We start from the raw sequence: 22,554 nt of genomic DNA on the forward strand, positions 1-22,554 counted from the left end.
TTTCTGGAAAGAAATGGAGAACAAGTTCAACAAGAAGGAACCTACAAGCCCTCGACCATGAGCAAGCTTCTCAGAAACAGCCTCGCTCCATGTAAAATGAAAGTTTGAAAAACAGCTATTCCCAGTTAACACCAACAAATCCTATGTTGACAATGCTGGCTGCTCTTGTTCAACCTGTTCTAAGTTTGGACTCTTTGTCTGGACTTGTATTTGGTTTACTACAAGACACCTCCGCAGCTATAGCAGTGAGGTTAACTAAGGTTTAAACAAGGTAGTGTGGACTGAAGAAATAAAGTTATCACTCCACAAATTATAACTAGAACATAACAGAGGAGAGACATTTAACCTGATAAGTCATGATGGAATATTGTTTTGTTTTTGCTTCTTTTGTGCTTTAATACTGCATGAAAGTTATGCTTGTCATATGAGTGACAAAATGTTGGCAGTCCCTAAACATAGCAACAGCTACTGGAAAATACTGCATGCTTTCTAAATTTGAGAATAAATATGGAGTTGAGCACTGGCAGCATGGTATAGTGCAGTGGTCAGCAAACCATGGCTCATGAGCCACATGGGGCTCTTTGGCCCCTTGAGTGTGGCTCTTCCACAAAACACTATTTGTGGGCACACACGTACAGTGCGATTGAAACTTCATGGCTCATGCGCAGAAGTCGGTTTTCGGCCTGGGCGAGTCTATTTTTAAGAAGTGGCGTTAGAACACTCAAGGGGTCAAAGAGCTGCATGTGAGCTGCGGTTTTGCCGACCACTAATATAGTGAAAAAAGCAAGACCCAATAACAAGTTTCCTTACAGTTAGTTACTTAGTATCTGTGAGCCTCGTTTTCTCATCTGCCAAGTGGGGTAATTATACCCAATTCATCCCTCCCTGATTTATTACATGTCTGTGAAAGTGCTTTAATAAAAGTTTAAAACATTCTGCAAAGGTAAGCTTTCACTATTATCAACAATCATACCCAAAGCAGAAAACATTTGTGATACAATCTTACAAAACAAAAAAAAAACCAACGATTAATCTGGCTTCTTGCCTGTAATCTCCCAGGCTTCATAGCTACTGACATTTCATCCCATTTCCAGTCTTGCTCCAGCCCCACCCAATGGCCAACAGGTCCCGGGTCTCTTGGATTTGCAGGTGACGTTTAATAAACAAGATTCATATGGTACATGGTGATCAGGTCCCCACCCAATGCCTGAATCTGTACCTAGAACTCAGACTCCAGTCTGTGTGTCTACTGGACTCCATTCAAACCCCCATGAGATCACCTGTTGACAGATGTCCCGCTGTCCCCGCCTCCACAGAGAGCCTGAGGTTGCAAGTAGTAGTCCATTTAGCCACTCAGCAATGTCTACACTAACAACTCATTTTGGCCTTCTCTCAACAATGACCCAGTTTTAATTCTAGCACCCAGGGCAATAACTAAGACAAGCATTTGACCAAGGCATACATATCTCAGTGCTAGCTGGAAGGATGGGCTCATGGGCAGGTTCACTAAGTCATTTCCTTTTTACCACATAGATCTCTAGTGAACCTTGAATTGTACCTTAAATTTGGAAAAAATGCCGATAGGTAGAATGTGACCTTCTTTAAAGGCAGGAATGATTCTTTTTAAAATTACATATGGCATTTAATGTGATATTTGATTATTACAGCTGTGTCTGTGTGTACCTCTTCTGTAATACTCATCTAAATCCATCATTCTCTATCACATGTTAAATGGGCTGATCTTAAAAGGGAATATATAAAATTTATCATGAGATACTTTTAAAATACCTATTTAAAGGAATTCTTTTGCAAAGTTTAAGACACTGTGGTAAACAAAGTAATAAAAAAAATCTTATATTCTCTAGACTCTAGAGGATCTCATAGTAAGTTCCCTGATGTGTAAGTATTGACTACATAATCTCTTATCTTTTCAAATTCTAGATTTCTAGGATTAAGGAATTTATATAATGTTTAGAAGAAATAGTAACTTATTTAAAATAATTTTCTTTACATTTTAATACTATGATCATAACCAATACAAAATTAAAACTCTATGTGTAAATATGTGTCATATTTATTGATCTAAAATTCCTCCTCCCATTTTTTTAACATTGCTGAAATTGGGCTGCCTATGAAATTAATGGCATCTCATGACTACAACTATTAGGCTCTTTTTTCCTTTTTTGTTGGCGCATAAAATAATAGCATGTCTGACAACTGATGGCACCTCACAGACAGTGAAATATTTAATTCAAGAGATAGAAAGAACTCTCTTCCTTAGGTTGGTTAATTATTTCTCTATCCAGGAAAGAGGATGGCTCAGAATTCCAACTGAACTGCATAGAATAATTGAGCTTTCATCAAGTAGTCATTTAATAAAGAACATAATCACAATTCACAATTGAAACTGCTACTATGACAACCAATGATATGGTAGAAATCTAGAAGAAAATTCCAAAATGAGAATTATCATTGAAGAGTTCCAGCATTAATACAATGCATTTCTAGTATTTTCTCATGGCACACAACTATGCATATACAAAATCTGACTAATGAAAACCTATTAACTCTCTGGGTAATATTGCTAAAGATACTGTATCAATCAATCAAAGGTTTATTAACTTGTAGCAACATTATACATAGTAGGTTAAACCTGGAGCTAAATGATTCCTTTGAAATTATTGTTTTCAAACAAATAGAATGTACATTAAAATGTTAGTTTAAGAGGGAGGAATGTTGTAAAAATTATTACATATAAGTTTTTCTCCTGGAAACGATTTGCCCAAAGAAAGTAAAATCAGGCCTCAGGAGGTCTCTTCTGAAAGGAACAACTTTGCCCAACAATCGCTGTGGCTTTCTCCTGGTTGTTTGTTGACATTAGTTCAAGGGGAAATAATGTGTTTTAGTCAAAGAAAATTGTTTTCATAAATATTTTTTACTTTGGAGATATTTTTTTTCTGATATTAGGAGGTAATAAAAAATATCTCTACAATAAGATCATTAATATTCAAAACTCCTCTTCACTTACTTAACTAAAGAATGCATTGCATTGCTTTATCTGAGAAAGGCACCCTTTTCCAATGAGCACACAGAATGGAAAGAAAAAACCCAGACAACTCTCAAACCACCAGATATGCTATATCAATCCATATATTATTTAATTCAAGAGATAGAAAGAACTCTCTTCCTTAGGTTGGTTAATTATTTCCCCAGATTAATTATCCAGATTATTAATGGGGTGTCACAGACCAATTTCCCCAACATTCACAACTCTTAGTGAAAAAGCTCTACAAGATAAAAATATATGTCCCTAAATATAAGTTGTCTAAATGTGTATTGTTCTCTTAGTCTTCCTTAACAATAAATACTATTCTATCATTTAATTTAGTCCTACCCCCTAAAACACCTGAAGTTATGACATAAATTATTTTTAATGTAGTCTTTCTTTTTTCATTTGTTTCTTTCTAGAAAAGTCTTTTTATTTTTATTGATTTTAGAGAGAAGGTGGAAAGAGAGAGACACATGATGTAACAAAAAAGCCCTGATCCACTGCCTCCTGCAGGCATCCCAACCAGGGATTAAACCCATAACCTCTTGGTATAGGGAACAGCACTCCAACCCACCAGACAGGGCATGACATTAATTAGATTTAAAATTTTTATCACTATAGAATGAACAAAATAGGTTTGGAAGAAGCAAGGTCAGGGGAAAAGAAACTTTCATTTCTTCATTTAGCAAAACTACATAGAAAAGATCAGTTACCAATTTTGTGATTTGACCACTATTATACATATGTGTATTAAAGTCTAATAAATTACTATTTAATGAAATACCTTCCCTTACTTTGATAATGTATGGGACTAAAATATGGTTATTTTAAGCAAACAATATAAGATCTAAAAATGAGATCTGCTACAGCGAGAAAAAATGCGCTGTAAGCAAACACAAGCAAATGAAGTTATAGGCACCTTTATATCCAATTTCTAACATCTTTGTCTGAAGTCGAAAGCCCATCAAATGAAAATGAAAAAGGCACATGCATTTATTTCTAAACCTAGTTACAAAAATATTGGCTAACAAAAAAATTCAACTAGATCTAAAAGCCAGTGACAGAGGGTTATTATAGAAACCAGCTTCTGGCAAATATTCAAAGTAAAATATGTTCTAAGTCTAAATTTAAAAATGCTTTATGCTACTTTTAATTAGCTTTAAAGTATATAATCCCCCATGACTGTTGTGAAAGGCACAATATTAAAGACATATTGCCCTGTAAATGTTGGCCTAACCTTAACAATATCAACACCATGTAACATGCAGAGACTGCCTCCATTTGCTGCAGAAAATAATTTGGCACTGATTAGTACTCCCTTGTTGCTTCCAACTCTCATGCTGGTGTAACTGGGATAAAAGTTGAAGGGCTTCTATACTTAGCTTCACTGAATGTGTCAGAACTAAGAAAATAAGGTTTTTCAAATAAAAATTCAATTCTAACAATATATTCAGCAAGTCTTCTTTTTAATTAAAAGCTACTATATAAGTAGGTCAGTACTTGAACTGCCCAAAGGTACATAATAAAATACTTTAATTGCTCATAAAATAATGTTAAAAGAAGTCTCACTTAGAAAGTCAAGACTATTCATGGAAATAAGTTCTTAAATTTGGGTTTCCCCAATCTTTGCATCATATAACAAACAATAGGAATACTTTATGTACTTTAACTATAATGAGCAGAATAAAAAGCTTCAAGTCAATATATATCTTCAGCCCAGCCAGTGTGGCTCAGTGACTGAGGGTTGACCTATGAACCACAAGGCATAGTTGATTCCTGGTCAGGCCACATGTCCAGGTGTGGGCTTGATCCCCAGTAGGGGGTGTGCAGGAGGTAGCTGGTCGATGTTTCTCTCTCATCAATGTTTTTAGCTCTCTATCCCTCTCCTTTTTTCTCTGTAAAAAAAAAAAAAAAAAAAAGAAAAGAAAGAAAACTGACATCAACCATTGAAAAATGTGGGTCCCTTTGTATGTAGATTGTCTTTTTTTTAATATATTTTATTGATTTTGTACAGAGAGGAAGGGAGAGGGATAGAGAGTTAGAAACATCGATGAGAGAGAGTCATCAGCTGCCTCTTGCACTCCCCCTACTGGGGATATGCCTGCAACCAAGGTACATGCCCTTGACCAGAATCGAACCCAGTACCCTTCAGTCCCCAAGCCGACGCTCTATCCATTGAGCCAAACCGGTTTCAGCAATATGTGGATTGTTTTTAATAACTACTGTAAATTACTTTTTCTTTCTTATGATTTTCTTAGTAACATTTTCTTTTCTCTACCTTACTTTATTGTAAGAATCAGTTTATAACATTCAACATACATTCATTAATTAACTGTTATTTGAAAGTCTTCCAATCAATAGTAGTTAAGGTTTTGGGAATTCAAAGGTAATACCCAGATTTTCAGCTGCACAGGAAACAGGTGCCCAGCCCCCATGTTGTTCAAAGGTTAATTATATTCCAATACTGTGAATGAGCCCACTGCTCCTGCCATCCTCATTGCCCCTTTTCCCCTACAACCCTTACTATCAGAAGCCTATGCATCCTTCACAGTGCATTCCAGACAGCTCAAGGAAGGTTTCCCTGCACTTCTAGACTTCTTGCAGCACTTTATTACATTTCATCTTGCCCAATGTTGTCTGATTAGACTGATTTATCTGAAGGCTGCATCTCCCAACAAGAGCTAAGGGCACCACACCCACATCTGTCTTTCAATCAATAAGAAACAGGAAGGATAAAGTCCAACACTGCTAATCTATCTAGAACCCTAGATTGCATTTGTGGAATACAACTTGTCCTGGATTAAAATGGTCTGCAACTGAGATCTATGATGTTTTTAGCTGTCTGAGATATAGGCCTATACAAGGTATAGTAGTAACGAATCTAGACATCTATGAAATGTGTCCTGAGGCTTTCCTGAACATGTCTAAACACAGATGTGGTTTTATAATATTGCACTGAACTTGCAGCTAGGCCAACTGAAAGTACTAAAGCAGGACTTAAAGCAAGTCTCCACATGTACTGAAACGAAGGCTTTGCTTCATTAGAAGTCTAAAATTTAATGTAATATATTCACATATTCAAAGAGAAGTGTGGGTCAACCAGGAGTAAAAGACTCCATTACTAGGACAAAGCTGCCTTTATCAACTAGTCTCAATGCATGGCCTGGCATATTTATTTATAGCACGGATAGAGAATTTTACTGACTTAATGAACTGGAAAGGATAATAAATGCTCAGCAATTCATGTAAAAGGAGGGAAGCAGTCATATGAATAATCTAAAAAATGGATAATTAAAGAGACTTTAATATGTGGCTTTGAAATATATTTTGTCTGTACTTAACATTGAATGGATGAATTCCCACTACATTAGACACCCCGCTCTTCAAACAAAGTAATAAAACAGGTTTTGTGTACAGGGCTGAATATCTGAACAGTCTAGAAACTCACGCCTACACCGCAAACAAGCCCCACTGGTAGGGATGGGCAATGTCGCATTTCCAATTACTGCAGAGCACAGTGCAAGTAGCCACGCGTGCTCACACGTGTGTGTCTCCAGGTCTTGCTTTACTAAGAACCAGTGTTAAGTTTTTCCCCTAAAATTATAGATTCTCTTACAATATTACAGTGTAAGAATAAATGGAGATGGTGATACCAATAGTGGAATAGCTGAATGTCCTAGCTATGGCTGGAAAGTCTTGTGTTTGGCTGGTGTGCTTATGAAAGGAAACTTTTACTACCAACAATGATTTTAAAATTTTTAGTAAGGTTGATAATGTAAAGTAATGGCTTGAATTGTGTGTTGGCAAAAAATAAAAGACAGCTTGAATTTCCAAGTAAGCTCAACTGGTTTTTTATAAAAGTGTATGTTTTGGAAGGTGCAATGAGGTAAATACATCTGTTTTGCACCTGTTGTTTAAACTATGAATGATTTTAATATATTAGGTTTTGATCACAATAGGTAAGAAGGTATTTGAAGCTGGTATGAGTGGCAGTGCCATCTGGTAGTGATGGAGCATAACCAAAAGCCCTCATGGGAAGAGTTGTCTCTCTGCTCCAACAGAAAAGAGGGTTTTCTCCAAGAGCTCCATAGTCTGACTCTATGTTTATTTTTTTTACTATTTTTTAAAATACATTTTATTGATTTTTTTACAAAGAGGAAGGGAGAGGATAGAGAGTTAGAAACATTGATGAGAGAGAAACATCGATCAGCTGCCTCCTGCACACTCCCCACTGGGTATGTGTCCGCAACCAAGATATATACCTTTGACCAGAATGGAACCTGGGACCCTTCAGTCCACAGGCCGACACTCTATCCACTGAGCCAAACCGGTTAGGGCTCTTTTTTACTATTGATGCCACTGGTTTTTCAGGTCACTCCAGTGGACTCTGAGCAGCCAAAGGGAACAGTCACTGAAGGACCAGTCAGGTAGCCTTTCCTTCCCCATTCACACCTGGGGGATTAGGAACAGTGGTGAAACAGCTTACGTGAGTACAGATTAGGTATTGTGCATTCCTGTCATAATCAATGTACTCTTTCATGGGATGTAAGCAGTACAAATTATTGACTTCATCAAATCTCGATCCTCCAGCACACACCTTTTTAATGTTCTGTATGATGAAATGGAAGTATATTTAAAGCATTTCTGGTGAAACTGAAATACAATTATTGCCTTGAGAAAAAAATAGTTGTGCAACTCTTTGTGTTAAAGCTGAACCTTTTTATTTCTTTTCCCCATGAAACACTACTGTACTTGAGAAAATATGCAAACTGTGCTACTCACACTTAGTTATTTAGCAGCAATTTTCTCAAGTGTATGAAGTGAACCTGTCACTTTAAGTAAAACTATTGCCAATGATAACAATTGAGCCTTTAAGCAAAAATTAGAATTTTGAAAATACTGATTAAGCCACCATGAGCTTCCCAATGGTTAAAGACTGTTTCTGATGAGACTGGTGATATTAAATAAATGTAATCTTTTATATTGTACTAGAGGCCTGGTGCATGAAAATTGATGCAATGGAGGAGGGATCCCTCAGCCCGGATTGCCCCCTCTCACAGTCTGGGAGCCCTCAGGGGTAGGAGCCACCTGGTGATCAGAGGAAGGTGACACCCCATCACACCTCTACTGCTGCCACTGCCAGCAGCACAAAGCTCAGCAGGCCCTGGTTACTTGAGCCTTTGGCAGCCCTGGGAGGCTGGGCAGCGCCATCCCAGGCTTGCCTGTGCCTTGGTTTGGCCCTGGTAGCTGGGCAACTGGCATTTGAGGTTTGCCTGCACCTTAGGCCAGACTTGGGTGGATGGGGGCTGAGGGGACTGGAGGACTATATAGTCAGGTGCACAGCAAGGTCCCGGCAGCCCTTAAGGGACTGGGCCCCTCCATCTTGTAGCTGTGGGTGCCACCATTTATGAGGGTGTGACATTTAATTAGCATATTTCCTCCTTATTGGCTATGGGCACTGCCATCTTTGCGATGGTTTGAGGGTCAATTAGCATATTCCCTCTTTATTAGAAAGGATAATGAAACATGTCAAGATTTGAGAGTTCCACAACTCAGTGAACCAATGTGTTCCAATAAGAATGCAATTACATTACAGAATCATGCACATATGAGTAAAAGGTCCATTCAGAGTGCAAGACAAACCAATGAATTCTAGTAAACAGGAGCAGTTTACCGATGGTTTTAGATTCTACATGGCAAGTAACCTTTAAGAAACTGCTATTCAAGTTTTGATGAGGTATCAAATAATAACCACAATTATCCGAAAAAGCTATCAAAATACCCCTTCCTTTTCCAGCTACAAATTTGGGTAAAGCTGAGTTTTCTTCAAAACAATGCTAGTTTATTTTTAAACAAATAAGTAAATATTTGAAGTTTTTTTGTTTTCACTTCTATTATATACCAGTAAATAGTAATAGATATAATAAAAGCTCTCTGGGCTTCTCAAAATACTTAAAAGAGTATAAGAGTCCTGAGACCAAAAAGTATGAGAAGCAGTGGTATTATAGGAGATTTTGGATTTTATTGTGTGATTGGTAGTAAGTCAATAAATTTTTTAAAAATATAAAAAGTATAAGTGATCAAAACCGATAAAAACTATAGGTTTCTACATATCTGCTTTTTGGTTTTACTCTTCTAGAAAACAATAACTAATTCTCAACCATTCGTTACAAAAAGAATTTTGCGTACATTAGACAGACAGAATGGAGAAACATGATGATCTTTACCACAAAAATTAAATTCTATTTGTTCTACAACATTGTTTAAAATCTTAGCTTTGCCCCAATCTCAGAAAATTCACAGAACATAGGTGTTAAGATATAGAAATGGACAACACCTTCTTTGAAGACCTTGAGAAAATTTAAATGGGCATTAAGACAAATGTCCCTAAAACATCACATAAACCAGGGGAAAAGAAGCAAATATTTCTCTCTGATAATTTACTTTCTCCTATATCACATTTCCATAGCAACCTCTGCTGTTCCCCAAGCAAGGCTGCCAACATTTAAAGAATTTGTCGTTCACTTTCTCCTTCATTTAAGAGAGACACATTAGGCAGAACCTTCCTTCTTCCATATCATTTTAACACATCCCTATATACAACAATGTTTGATATTATATTATACTTGTTGGAAATATAACATCAGTTTGTTGGAAATAAAGTTTAGGTTAGAATTTTGCAGAAGTCATACAAAAGAAATATTTAATCTATCAACAGGAACTTTTCATTTTAATAAAGAGCTGGTGTTGAAACACATTCTCAGCTTCATTCTTAAAAAGATTTTAGGGGGTGTGCATATCAGTAGGATTGTTATCCTCATATTTACTTTACACTCAATAATTATATATTATTTTAGAAAGACTATAAAATAAAAATACAGGCCTTCCCCATCTTGAGCATCTGATTTTCCTATAACCCAACCCAAACACTGCTGTATATTGATGCCTAACCAACACCCACTTGGTAAGAGTATATCATTGCCTGGTGATGATTTTGAGTACATGACAGGAGATGTATGCTAACCAAAATTTCAGGATCAATTTTGGCACTTTGAGGAATTATTCATGGCACTGACAAGAGAAAGTAGATAATAAAGTAACCCAGACTTTCAGGTAAGCATGGGCTAATACCATAGTTCCCACAGAAATACTTGTTGAATAACATTACATTATTCACATAAAAAATTTCTACAGTATTTTATAAAAATGTGCTGAAACCACCTGGAGAAGGGGTAGATGTAGGCATCAGAAATGACTGTACTTGTGAACTCTTCCTCCACTGCTGCTGCCCAGCCTCCAGTAGATGGGGGCCAGCTCCTAGCACTCACTCTGTCTCCTGAGGTCAGAGGAGAGGGTGAAGGGAGGTGGAAGGGCTGTGCAAGAGAAAGGGAGGGTGTGTAGCTAACAACAGCTGCTTGGAGCCTAAACCTGCATCTTTAACAGGTGCTACTGAAGAGCTTTTCACCTTTTTAATGGTGACAATAATGTTATTTAGGAAGAGATGCCTGCTGTATGTAACCTTAGTTAAGAATTAGGACTGTAGATCATTTCTGAATAAGTCCTTCCAATAACACATCTAAATGTAGTTTGACTATTACAGCCAACTTTTCACTACATTTTCCAGGAACAAAAGGTATGAAAATAGGTTCTCTCTCTCTCTCTCTCTCTCTCTCTCTATATATATATATATATATATATATATATATATAGAGAGAGAGAGAGAGTCTCTATATATATATATATATATATAGAGAGAGAGAGAGAGAGAGAGAGAGAGAGAGAGAGACTAGGGCTATATATATATAAAGCCCTAGTCTATCCAGACACCTGAAGTATAATAATAATTGAAGGCCAAAATTAGTCCCTCATGATAAAGTAGGCCTATTTTAGTCTCTCACGATAAAGTAGGCCTATTTGCTGGGTAGGCAAGATCACCACTTCAAAAAAATTGGATGAATATAAGAAAGATGTCAATTAAAAAAAATCTACATACAAAATAAACACATACACAGGTCCCCAAACCAGGTATAGAACTATAAAAACAAGGTGTGTATTCTAACTGGGCTCTCCATTAATAGCTCAAACAAGGAATATTTTGTGATTCAGCAGCAGAAATGCAGGTCAGTGCTTTCCATTCAGCTTTGGCCAATAGGACTGACTGTAACTTGTTCAAATAAAATAGGCTTATAAAAGTGATATTTGCAAAAGAATGAGTCTTCACAATAATAAAACCCAGATACAATGCTAATCGTTTCAAAGGCAAGGCAAACTCTAGTGTAATGCATTCAGAAGAGTGGTGCTGTATGGTAACCATGACTAAAATGTTTATACCCTCTAACTGACTGTAGGAACACTCTTGTTAATACACAGGGTGGGTCAAAAGTGGGTTTACAATTGTGAATATGCTAAATAGCGTTTATTCTTGTATTATTTCTCCATATGAACTATAAACCTACTTTTTCCCCATCAGTGCTATTACTGAAAAAAATTAAGTAGATTAAAAAAAAAAAAGAAACTAGATATGCCTTGAGAGGGAAGAAAAAGTGGAAATTTTCAGATTTTTGTGCTTTTACATAGCAGCTATTATTGGGTTTATGCATTTATAGAGGTATAAATTTGGTTTACCCTCTATTCCCTGCTTATATGATCTCTAATAATCACCTTTATCTTGCATACTGACACCATTTACTTGCGCAGTGACTGTAACAGTACAAACCATGCAAACATTTCTTCCTCTATTAAAACAGAAGGAAAGGAAGTCTGATTTTTTTTTTTTTTGGATATTCTGGGACCTGGACACAAAAGGAGACTCTAGAAATATTTTAAACAAAACTTTAAAATGATTGCTAAGGGGATGACTACAATATACTCCTGTCTGGGAAATTAAAGGTCAAGAATTGAGTCTTAGATTTTGTGGATTTAGTTCCATGTACAGTTACATGATTCTCTGTGGCTCTGAAATGTTTCAAAATCATCTTAAAAGAATTTACTTCAGCTAGAACCTCAGGGGAAAAAAATGGATTAAAGGGGACATGAGAGATGAAGAGATGTCCTGGACAGCAAGAAAGTACAAAAGGAGAAAAAAAAAACACAACAGATTGGTTAAAACCGTGGTCAGCAAACTGCTGCTCGCGAGCCACATGCGGCTCTTTGGCCCCTTGAGTGTGGCTCTTCCACAAAATACCACGGCCTGGGCGAGTCTATTTTGAAGAAGTGGCTTTAGAAGAAGTTTAAGTTTAAAAAATTTGGAAATGAGTTTCCCGACCACTGGAAAGAATAAATATTATAACAGTATATCACTGATATTTATCAGGGGGCTCAGGCATAAATTTGAAAAGTTCCCAAAATAAGGCCACTGCCCAACCTTGATTAAAAACTGAAATTCAAAGAGAGCATGTTCTAGAATACGAAGTCATTCAGACTTGAATCAAGACAATTGGCTAGGCTTTTCTGACAGTTAAATGACCTTCTCCTACACACTTGCACAGTTTAGCACTTTATAGACAGCATCTTATTTAATCCTCACAACCATTCTATGTATATATCCATTATAAATGTTACATGTTCTGGAACTTCTCCCTTGCTGGTGGGATGCTAAATAATCTATATTGGATCCACAGATGCAAAGCACTAGACTGCTTTATGAGAAATTCATGGGTCAGAGGTGGGGAAAAGAAAGCAGCCTACAATTATTCATTCAACAATATTTCCTGAGCAACTTCTATGTACCAGACATTTGGAACACATTAATGAGCAGACATGGAACTAATAGCCTAGAAGAGGGGGAAAGAGACAACTCACCAAAAACAAACAATGCAGTATTTAGAAAGTAATTGATGCCGTGGAAAAAGTGGAGTATTTCAAGGACACAGGTGAAGCTTGCAATTTTCATCAGGACAGACCTCACTGACATGGTGCTATTTTAGTAAAGACTCAAAGGAGGTGAGAGAACTGGCCAAAAATATATCAAAGGAGAAGACAGATGTTTTTGGAACTATGCAAATTGGAAAACCAAGCACAAAAATAAAACAATGGGAACATGCCTGATCTGTTCTAAGGTGACCAAGGAGGTAAGGATGCCTAAATGTAGAGCATCTGAGAGGAAGGGAAAGAGGTCAGAATTACTGGTAACTGGATTGTATCTGTTCTCTGAACATTTATGAAAAATCTGATTTTTATTCTTAGTGACATGGAAAGCCAGTGAGGATTTTAAGTGTAATCTGATTTAAGTTTCCTTAAAAAAAAAAAAAAAAAAAAAAAAAAAAAAAAAGTCACTTTGGTTGTTACACTGATAACAAATTAAAGGGAAGCCAGGAGAAGAGAAAGAGGAGCCATGGCAGTAATCCAGGCAAGAGGTCCTGGAGACTAGGACAAAGGCACTAGCTAACAGCAGAAGTGGGAAAAGGGTTGAACTCCTGAATTTATTTGGAAATATTTTGAAGATAAAACAGCAGGATTTGCTGACAGTCTGCATGTAGAGTGGGAGAGGAAATGAATAATGGAGAGAAAAAGGAAAATCAGGAGGATTTCAAGGTTTTTGACTGAATAAACTGAAAAATGGAGCCAAATTAGAGCAGGTCACAGGGAGAACAGGTTTACAGAGGAAGATCACAACTTTCCAGGTTTAGTCTTGTTAAAAACTGAAGCATCTTTTACATACTCAAGTAAAGAAGCCAAAAAAGTAGTTAGGTATGTGTGCCTGAAGAGGTACCCCACTGCAAATACACATCTAAATCTTAAGCAGCAACAAGCATTTTATGAAAGTCTTACACCTGGGACAAGTGTTCTGCAAGAACTGAGCCTTGAAGTATTTCCAAATAATAGGATGGTGAGAAAAGAAAACCAACACAAATTTTAAGAAACTCAGAACTGAAAAGAAACCAGTGGCCAGTGGTATAGGAGGAAAAACAAGGGAGTTGTGGTATCCTCAAAACCGAATGAAGAAAGAATGTGGTAAAGAAGAGGGAATAACCCATTAAATCCAATGCTGCTACCAGGTACAGAGAGAGAACTGACTGATGAATTTAGCAACTTGGAATACTTTCTTTGAAAAAAGCCCTGTGACTGTATCCCATCCTACCTTCATCCTACCTCAGAGAACACGATTATGCATTGAATGTGTTATCTTTCAATTTTCTCATGAACTGAATTTGTTTTTTTCAAGAATTATCCAAAAGGAAGGATTTACTCCAGTTTACTATTTGGGACCCAAATCAGCAGTCTGTTAGGAAATACAGTGATAAATTTCAGATGCTAACAGTAATTTGCCAATATTTAATTCCTGTCCCTTAAAAAATAAAAATACCTCTATGTAAACTGGAAATAAAAGGACAGATTTGGTCCTCATGAAGAATTATGATAAAACCAAAAGCCAATATTACAGCACTGTTTTTCCTATTAAAATAAAGAACAACACAATTTTGTACATTATTGCCATTATTATTTGATTATGTTCCAAAACGCTAACACTAGTGCAGCCAGCTATAAAAACCAAAATAAAAGGTATAATTATTAGGAAGTAGAGACAGTGTCATTATGTGAAATTGATTATATAACTAGAAATCCAAAAGAAGAAACCACAAAGCTCTTAGAATAAGAGCCAGCTATAAAATAAATATACAAAAATCAACAACCATCTTACACTAGCAATAGCCAATAGGAAGAACCCATTATAACAACAACAAAGTCATAAATACATAAGAACCCCAAGAGGAAATACTAGAACGTCTATGGAAGAAAAAAAAAAAAAAAAGAGGTATATACTACCTCTGATAAGAGAGACAAGTTGAATAAGCTTTTACGTCTCTTAATAGAAACACTGACTACACTACATGTAGATGACAGTCCTTGCAAAAAAAATACAGCATAATTGGGCATTTCTTAGTTCTAAGAATTTATGGGCAGAGTCTTCCAGATGAAGATGGTAGGATTATTATCTATAAGTACAACCAATGGTCATAAAACTATGGGGAGGGAGGGGATGTGTGGGAGGGACGGAGGGGGGCAATAAAAAAAAAATCAATAAAATATGTAAATAAATAAATAAATAAATAAATAAATAAAAGATGGTAGGTTTATTGATACATCCTCTCTCTAAACTCCACTAAAATGGCAGTAAAGAGATCTTTCTAGAAGGCAGAGACTTAAGGACTTAAAGAAACACAATCATGGAAGTGGAAAGCAAAGAACAAGTGGCAACTTGGCAGAACTGAAAGAACACTACACTGTCTGAGGAAAGCTGAGAAGCGCTCCAGATTGCTCAAAAGCTAGAGGTGAAAGGGTGGCGGGCGAATAAAAGGTTAGTAAAGACTGTTTGAGAAGACCTACATCCCTGGATGCCTTTCCCAAGTCCTCACTGGTGAGCTCTGGTTGACAGTCCCAGGGCCCAGTAGGACTGAACACTGATTCTGGGGAGAGTAGATAAAACAGGTAAATCTTTGAACCGTGACAGCAATGGGAACTTTCCCCAAAGTGACTATACAAAGAGACTGCTAACATTCTAGACTGATGCTCTCTTTCAGTATTCTTAGATTTAAACTCTATGAATATATTAATGATAGCAAGACAATAATCTTTATCTAAGAACAGATGAATGTCATTATGATTTTTTAAAAAGAATAGTGTGATTTGTTCTACTAGGTATTTCTATATATTCTAAATCTACATTTAAAAGATCTGGCATTGAGGATGTTTTCATGTCTCTTGGCCTTCTGTATGTCTTCTTTCAAAAAGTGTCCGTCTAGGTCCTTGGCCCATTTTGTTTTTTTAATTGGATTGCTTATCTTCCTTTTGTTAAGTTGTATGAGTTCCCTATAAATTTTGGGGATTAAACCCTTATTGAAGATAACATTGGCAGATATGTTCTCCCACGTAGTGCACTTTCTTGTTTTGTTGATGGTTTCCATTGTCCTAGGAGCTACATCAGTAAAGATATCGCTATGACAAATGTCTGCTATTTTGCTGCCTATAGCTTCTTCTAAGATTTTTAAGGTTTCCCTTCTTATGTTTAAGTCTCTTATCCATTTTGAGTTTATTTTTGTGTATGGTGTAAGTTGATGGTCTAGTTTCATTTTTTCCCCCCCATATATCTGTCCAACTTTCCCAACACCATTTATTGAAGAGACTGTCTTGACTCCATTGTCAAAGTCACTAATCATCCCAGAGATGCAAATCAAAACAACTAGGTACCATTTCACACCTATCAGAGGACATGTGTTGGCAAAAAGGAACCATCTTGCATTGCTGATGGGAATGCAGACTGGTGCAGCCACTGTGGCAAACAGTATGGCATGGCGTTTCCTCAAAAATTAAAAGTGGAACTCCCATTTGTCCCAGTAATCCCACTTCTAGGAATATACCCCAAGAAACTAGAAACACCAATCAGAAAGGATATATGCACCCCTATGTTCATAGCAGCACAATTTACAATAGCTAAGATTTGGAAACAGCCTAAGTGCCCATCATCAGATGAGTGGATTAAAAAAACAGTGGTGCCTCTACACAATGGAATATTACGCTGCTATAAAAAAGAAGGAACTCTTACCATTTTCAACAGGAGAGCATGGAACTGGAGAACATTATGCTAACAAAATAAGCCAGTCGGAGAAAGATAAATACCACATAATCTCACTCATACGTGGGATATAATGATCAACATAAACTGATAAACAAAAACAGATCCAGAGACATAGAAGCATCAGACAGTCTAATCTCAGAGAGAAGGCAGGGGAGGGAGGGGGATTAGAGATCAACCAAAGGATTTGTATGCATGTATATTAGTATAGCCAATGGACACGGACATTGGGGTGGTGGGGTCTTGCCCTTGGGGGTGGGCATCTGCTGGGGGAGGGGGGCAGGGAGAGGTCAATGGGGGGAAAAGACCTATGCATTACTTTAAACAATAAAGAATTGAAATTTAAAACAAAAAACAAACAAAGATCTGGCATTAAGATTAAAGATCAATGCATTGATACATAAGGCATAAAACAGAATAGACTCCAAAACTAGTTAAGATCTTAAAATATAATTAAGGAAAGACTACTAACCAGTGTATATATTTAAGGATGGACTGTATATATTTAACAAATGGTGCTGATAGAACTGGCTAGTTGGGGAAAGGGAGGGGGGAGCTGCAAAGCGAGGGGAGAAGGTGGTATAAGACAAATCTCTCTCTCTCTCTCTCTCTCTCTCTCTCTCTCTCTCTATATATATATATATATATATATATATATATAATTAAATGTAAAAATTAGTATATTTCCAAAATTTGTGTTTTCCAAACACAAATGTTCACAAGGAAAAATCATAAAGGACAAGATATAGAGAGCTGACTGCATAAAAATGAAAATATTACGTTGTTTGGAAAACACCATAGAGTAAAAGACAAATTATGACCTGAGTGGGGAGAGGAATCAATGCAAATATGATAAAGACACAATACTCTATATAAAACAAGTATGTAAAATCATTTATAAAAGTCATCAGTTAAGAGTAAAATGGGCAAAGTACCTGAATAAACTCCCAAAAGGTAAAACAAAAAACTAACTTCACTAGCTATCAAAAAATATAAAAGACCACATTTTTATAGAAAATTAGGAAAGATTTAACACTGAGGTGCTGGCATCATGGGAAGATCATGCTATGCTTAAGGGAATCAGTGTATCTAGGCATAAGCAATTTGGCAACATGCCTCAAGCCATAAAAGACTTCACCTCTGCCTGAGGGATTCTCTTTAAATCTAACCCAAACAAGTCAGACACACGGAGACTTTCAGACAAGGGCATTTAGCCCAGCTCTGCCTGCATGTGTATTCTTTCTGAGCCCACCTCCTGTGTCAGACTGTTGAGGACCTTTCTTCATTCCACCTCTCCAAACTCTACATTGTGACCACCTTTATCAACTTCATTCTAAGCAAACATAAGGAAATGCAATGATGCAATTAAGGTCACTGAGATTGGAAGTAGCCAAGCTAGGGTTTGAAACCAATGTTTAATACTGTATTTCCAACTACTAAAAATGGGATATATGTCAAACAATAGAAAACAAGTTAAACTTGAGCATATCCATCATTAAAAGTCGTATTTTTCAAGTAAGAGTTAAAGGCATAGGAAATCTGTAATATATTAGGTGAAGGGGCAATATTTAAAAATATGTCTGTGCAGATAAGTAAAAAGGGAATAAGGAAAGAATTTCATCCAACGAGCAGTACCTTATTTCTGGTAATGTGACTGTGATTTTTATTTTCTTAATCTTTTTTGTTTTTTGGAGGATAGAAAGGGAGGGATGTTTCTGGAAAATGTCTACAACAGGGATAATTGCTTTTTATTGTAAAATGTTTAAAAGCATAGAAACAATAGAAATTCATAACTGTGCCTGCTTAGAAGGCCTCGATTTTTAAACAAGCAATAAAAACTGGGAAGACTAGGTGAAAGGTTACTATCTTAGCAACTTTGCAATACTATTGAATTAAAGGGTCCAGCAAATAAGAGTATTTTCCATCATTCTTTTCTCAGAGTGAAACTGGAAAAACTAGCCTTAAATAACCTGCTGGATAGTCTAGTTAATTGAAATTTAGCTAGCACATAAAACAAGAGATATAAGCAAGAAAAAAAACTCAACATCCCATACATGCTCCAAATCACTGGACTACTAAAAGCATTTGGGAATTTACTGATTGAATTCCGATTATTTACACAGTCAAGTTAAAAAGGTTTCAAAAAAAGACCAAAAAGCCTGAAACGAATGACATATTTTTATACTATTTTGTTCAGAACAGTTCTTTGCAAGGCAAACTGCAATTAGATGACTACCAAATATCTGTTTTGAGCATAAAAGAATTAATATTTTAAAAATGCATCTTTGTTTGAATATGTGTGTGCCTTGGGGGAAGAAAAGGAGTGGGTGATTTTGTAGACAAACTGTGCCTTTCCTTTGTTACTTTAAAGTGTAACGTTACAAGTGGTTTAACTTTTTGTAAAGAATCATGGCAAAGTACTTTCTAGGAACAAAACAAATTAAAGGCTAATATTGACATTTGACTTTTTTTTTTTTCTGGGCCACAAATTATCAAAGGATTTTTTTTTTTTTTTTTTTTTGCATGGCTGTAGGATTATATTTCACTTTTTAAAATGTCTGAACTGTAAGGTTTTTAGAACTTTAGACAAATGATGACACAATTCTTAGATGTGTGTGCCCCACAGGAGGACTGGTTTTGTGTGTGTGTCGTTTTTGTTTTGTTGTTTCCACTTTATTTTGGAACTTTGTTAAACAAGTTTTCAGAGCAAAGACTTGGGGGAGGGGGAGAATGAATATTCAGAGAACAACATAGCCGCCAGCAGTGTCACCTCCTATGAGGGCATTATTAAATCATTCTGTAATTACTTCAGAAAAAGAAAACACACACAAAAAAACAAACCAAACACTGGAATTGTATCACTCGCCCTTACCTGCGCTGAGACCAAGAACTGAAAATAGGGATTCAAAATCTTCAGAAAAGATTCAGGCACCCAAAGGCACAGACCCGCCCACTTCCCCTGGAGAACCGGTTGCTAGGAGAACCCAAAATAACCCTTTCAAGCCAGGACAGTCCGGGAGGGGATCCTCCCAGAGGCTGGGACTGGTTAGAGGAGGGTGGGAGAAGGGTGAGGAGCAGGGGGTAGGTAGCGAGAGGGTTAAAAAAGAGGATGAAACCCTTTGGCTTTCGCAGGGGCCAGAGAGAGTGGGCTCAGTAACCCCACAGAAATTCAGAGCAAAGTTCTGGACGCTGGGATACAGTTCATGGTATACAGTTCAGTTAAAGTTTGAAACAGTAGATCGCTTCCCTCCTCCATCCCTGGTGGGAAACAAGCCACCCCTTTGTGAGTTTCTGTCTCTGAGAAATGACGCCATCGAGTTTCATCTCCCCAACGACAAACGGAGCACTTTGTAAAAACTAAAACCTTGATTTTTCTCATATTAAACCGGTGGTTCCCAAACTGTTGCATACAGGAGTTATCCGGGGAATCTTTAACGTATACATTTGAGTTTCACGAACTGGGGGTGTGATCTGAGTACAGAGTTTTAAAACTCCCAAGAGATTCTCTCTGGTGTGGCAGTTTTGGGGACTACTGTATTCCATGATTTGGTGAGGTGGCCGGGGCTATTTTTAACAAGAAAAAAGAAAAAAGAAAGCACAATTACCTCCCGTTGTCTTTTTAGGGCTAATAATAGAATTCGCTGGCTTTTTCCAAGCACACAGGACAATAGGCTGCTTCATAGATAGAGGAGTCCCCAGCGCGCCTCAACAATACTTTCTTTGAGATACAAAGACCGAGCAGTTTCAGTCTTTTCTTCCCAAGAGAGCACATACCCTTCTCTTAAGCAAAGCACCAAACTCATTTTTTCTATTTTAACAGCAGATGGGCCAGGAATGCCGCTAAGAACCGGGTGGGCCAGCTCCGGGGCCAGCAAGACACCGACCCCCCCAGCCTCCCACCAGCACCAGCCAGGGCGCTGCGACCAGCAGGACCGGGCCTGGGTGTCGGCGCCGGGAACTCCCTCCACAAAGTTACTTGAGGGAACTTTGCACACTTTTCTTCCCCGGGCGAGGGTTGCGGCCCCCGCCACCTGCTCGGCGCCGAGGCTGCACCCGGCCGCGCCCCCTCGCCGGACCGCCGCCGCCGCCGCCCGGAGCGCACACCCCGCGGAGCCCGGCCGCCCAGAGCCCGGGGGCTCGCCGCACCCCTCCCCGGGGCGCCTGGGCTGCAGCCGGCCCAGCGCCCCGAGCTGGACGCCGGGACCCCCTCGCGGGCCCCGCACTGTCCCGCCGGAAAGCCCTCAGGGAAGCGCGCGCGCGACCGAAGCCTCTAAAGCCCGGGCAGAGCTTCTAGGCGCCCCCGGACCCCCGAGCCCATCGCGGGCCACAGCCGCGTCCCGACCCCACCGCGCTCGGCCCCTCGGGCCAGAGGCCGGGAGCGCGCCCCGAGCCGGGCGGTCCGGCGCTGCGCACGCGCGGAGGTCCACGCCCGCTCGCCGGCGGCGGCACCCTGACTCACCGTCCGCGTTTCTCCTCGCCTCCGGCGCCGCCGCCCGCACTGCTCGCCGCGGGCCGCTCCGGCCCGGTGCCCACTCCTGAGGCCCTGGCCCGGGCACTCGGGAATCTAGCGCCCGGCGGGCTCCGCGGGCACCCGCACGCAGGGCACGCTCCGCGGGGCCGCGCGCGCGCGCGCTCGAGAGCTGGGACGGGGCGGAGCCAAGCGGGCGGTGTTCCCAGAGGCGGCTGTGGATACCGGGCATGCGCACTGGCCTGTCCCTTGGGAGTTGGGAAGGGGGGTGCAAAATGGACATTGACCCTGGACCAATAAAATAAAAAAGGAAGGTAGAAAGGACCAGGAGTCCCTCCCCACTGAGAGGTAAGTTTGCCCTTGTCGCACCAATGGAAGTTTCCTAAGCTGGTTCATTCATGAATGTGTTGAACATTTATTGAGCATCTACTCTGGCAAAGTCTCGGTGCAGGATACTGTACATGGCATCCTCTGATATTGGGGAACACATTACATTTGGGTTAGGGATTACATTTCCGGAACTGATTCCAGCTCTCCCTTTGCACAGATAAGGAGAGTGCATAGATAGGAATAATCCAATACCCCAAACTGCAAACCTTAACTACGCTCCTAAGCAATTGAGGGACAGGGTGTTGCGACTGGCTGCGGTAAAGAGAAAAACTTATTTGAGTAGCCTGGAAGTATAAGAGCTAGAGACAAAAATATAAGTTCACCTGGCAAGGAAGGGGATACAAAAACATAAGTGGCAAACAAATAAAATTATATATATATATATATATATATAAAAATAATATGTGAGCTCATGAACCCTGTTATGAACAAGTTTAACCTGAGTGTATTGTTCATAGTGAATAGTGCAAATGACAGTTGGAAGAGTAGTTGAAGTTCATCATCATTTTTAATGTTTAACTTCAAAATTTTAGCATTTCTTTAATGGATAATTGAGTATACTAACAGAATTTAGGAATATAAAGACTACAGACAGGGAATACTGTAGTATATACTCTAGGTAAGAAGTAGTAGGTTTCTAAATTTAAGTGATGGCAACAGGAATGGAAAGCATGGAAACATTTTAGTGATTTTGAAGAACAGGAGGATTTCCTGGCTTTATGACACTCTATTCTCAGTCATCATCCTTGGTAAATATTTATTAGTGGATAAATTAGACCTCTAAAATATACCACAACAGCCACTAAATAATTCTTTTAAAATGAATTTGGCCCTGGAAGAATTTATTTTTACTTTATCAATAAATTTAATTTGAGAAGTATTATACATAGTGAAAGACATATGGACTTTGAAAGACAGAAACCCTTTTCATGAAGTCCATATGCTCCAAAATAAACTGTTTGATATTGTGCAATTTACTTACTATCTCTGGGCTTTACTGTGCTCATCGGTTACATATAATTATAATGTTTACCTTGTTGGTGGTTAATTTAGCTCAGATATTTGGTCAAACAT

The 22,554-nt window shown here is 38.4% G+C and overlaps 1 protein-coding gene and 1 long non-coding RNA gene across 2 annotated transcripts in view; both read right to left on the minus strand.

Moving 5' to 3' along the window:
• Positions 1–21,247, minus strand: part of BTBD3 (BTB domain containing 3) — a 35,805-nt gene extending 14,558 nt beyond the window's left edge. Inside the window, exon 1 of the mRNA XM_084887862.1 lies at positions 21,082–21,247. The gene's annotated coding sequence lies outside the window, so the exon portion shown is untranslated. The remainder of the gene's footprint in view (positions 1–21,081) is intronic.
• Positions 1–22,554, minus strand: part of LOC311624517 — a 184,147-nt gene that overhangs the window by 14,558 nt on the left and 147,035 nt on the right. The gene's annotated exons all lie outside the window — the stretch shown is intronic.

The sequence above is a fragment of the Pipistrellus hanaki genome (genome assembly GCF_964339955.1).
Source record: "Pipistrellus hanaki genome assembly, chromosome: 6".
Classification (NCBI taxonomy): Eukaryota; Metazoa; Chordata; class Mammalia; order Chiroptera; family Vespertilionidae; genus Pipistrellus; species Pipistrellus hanaki.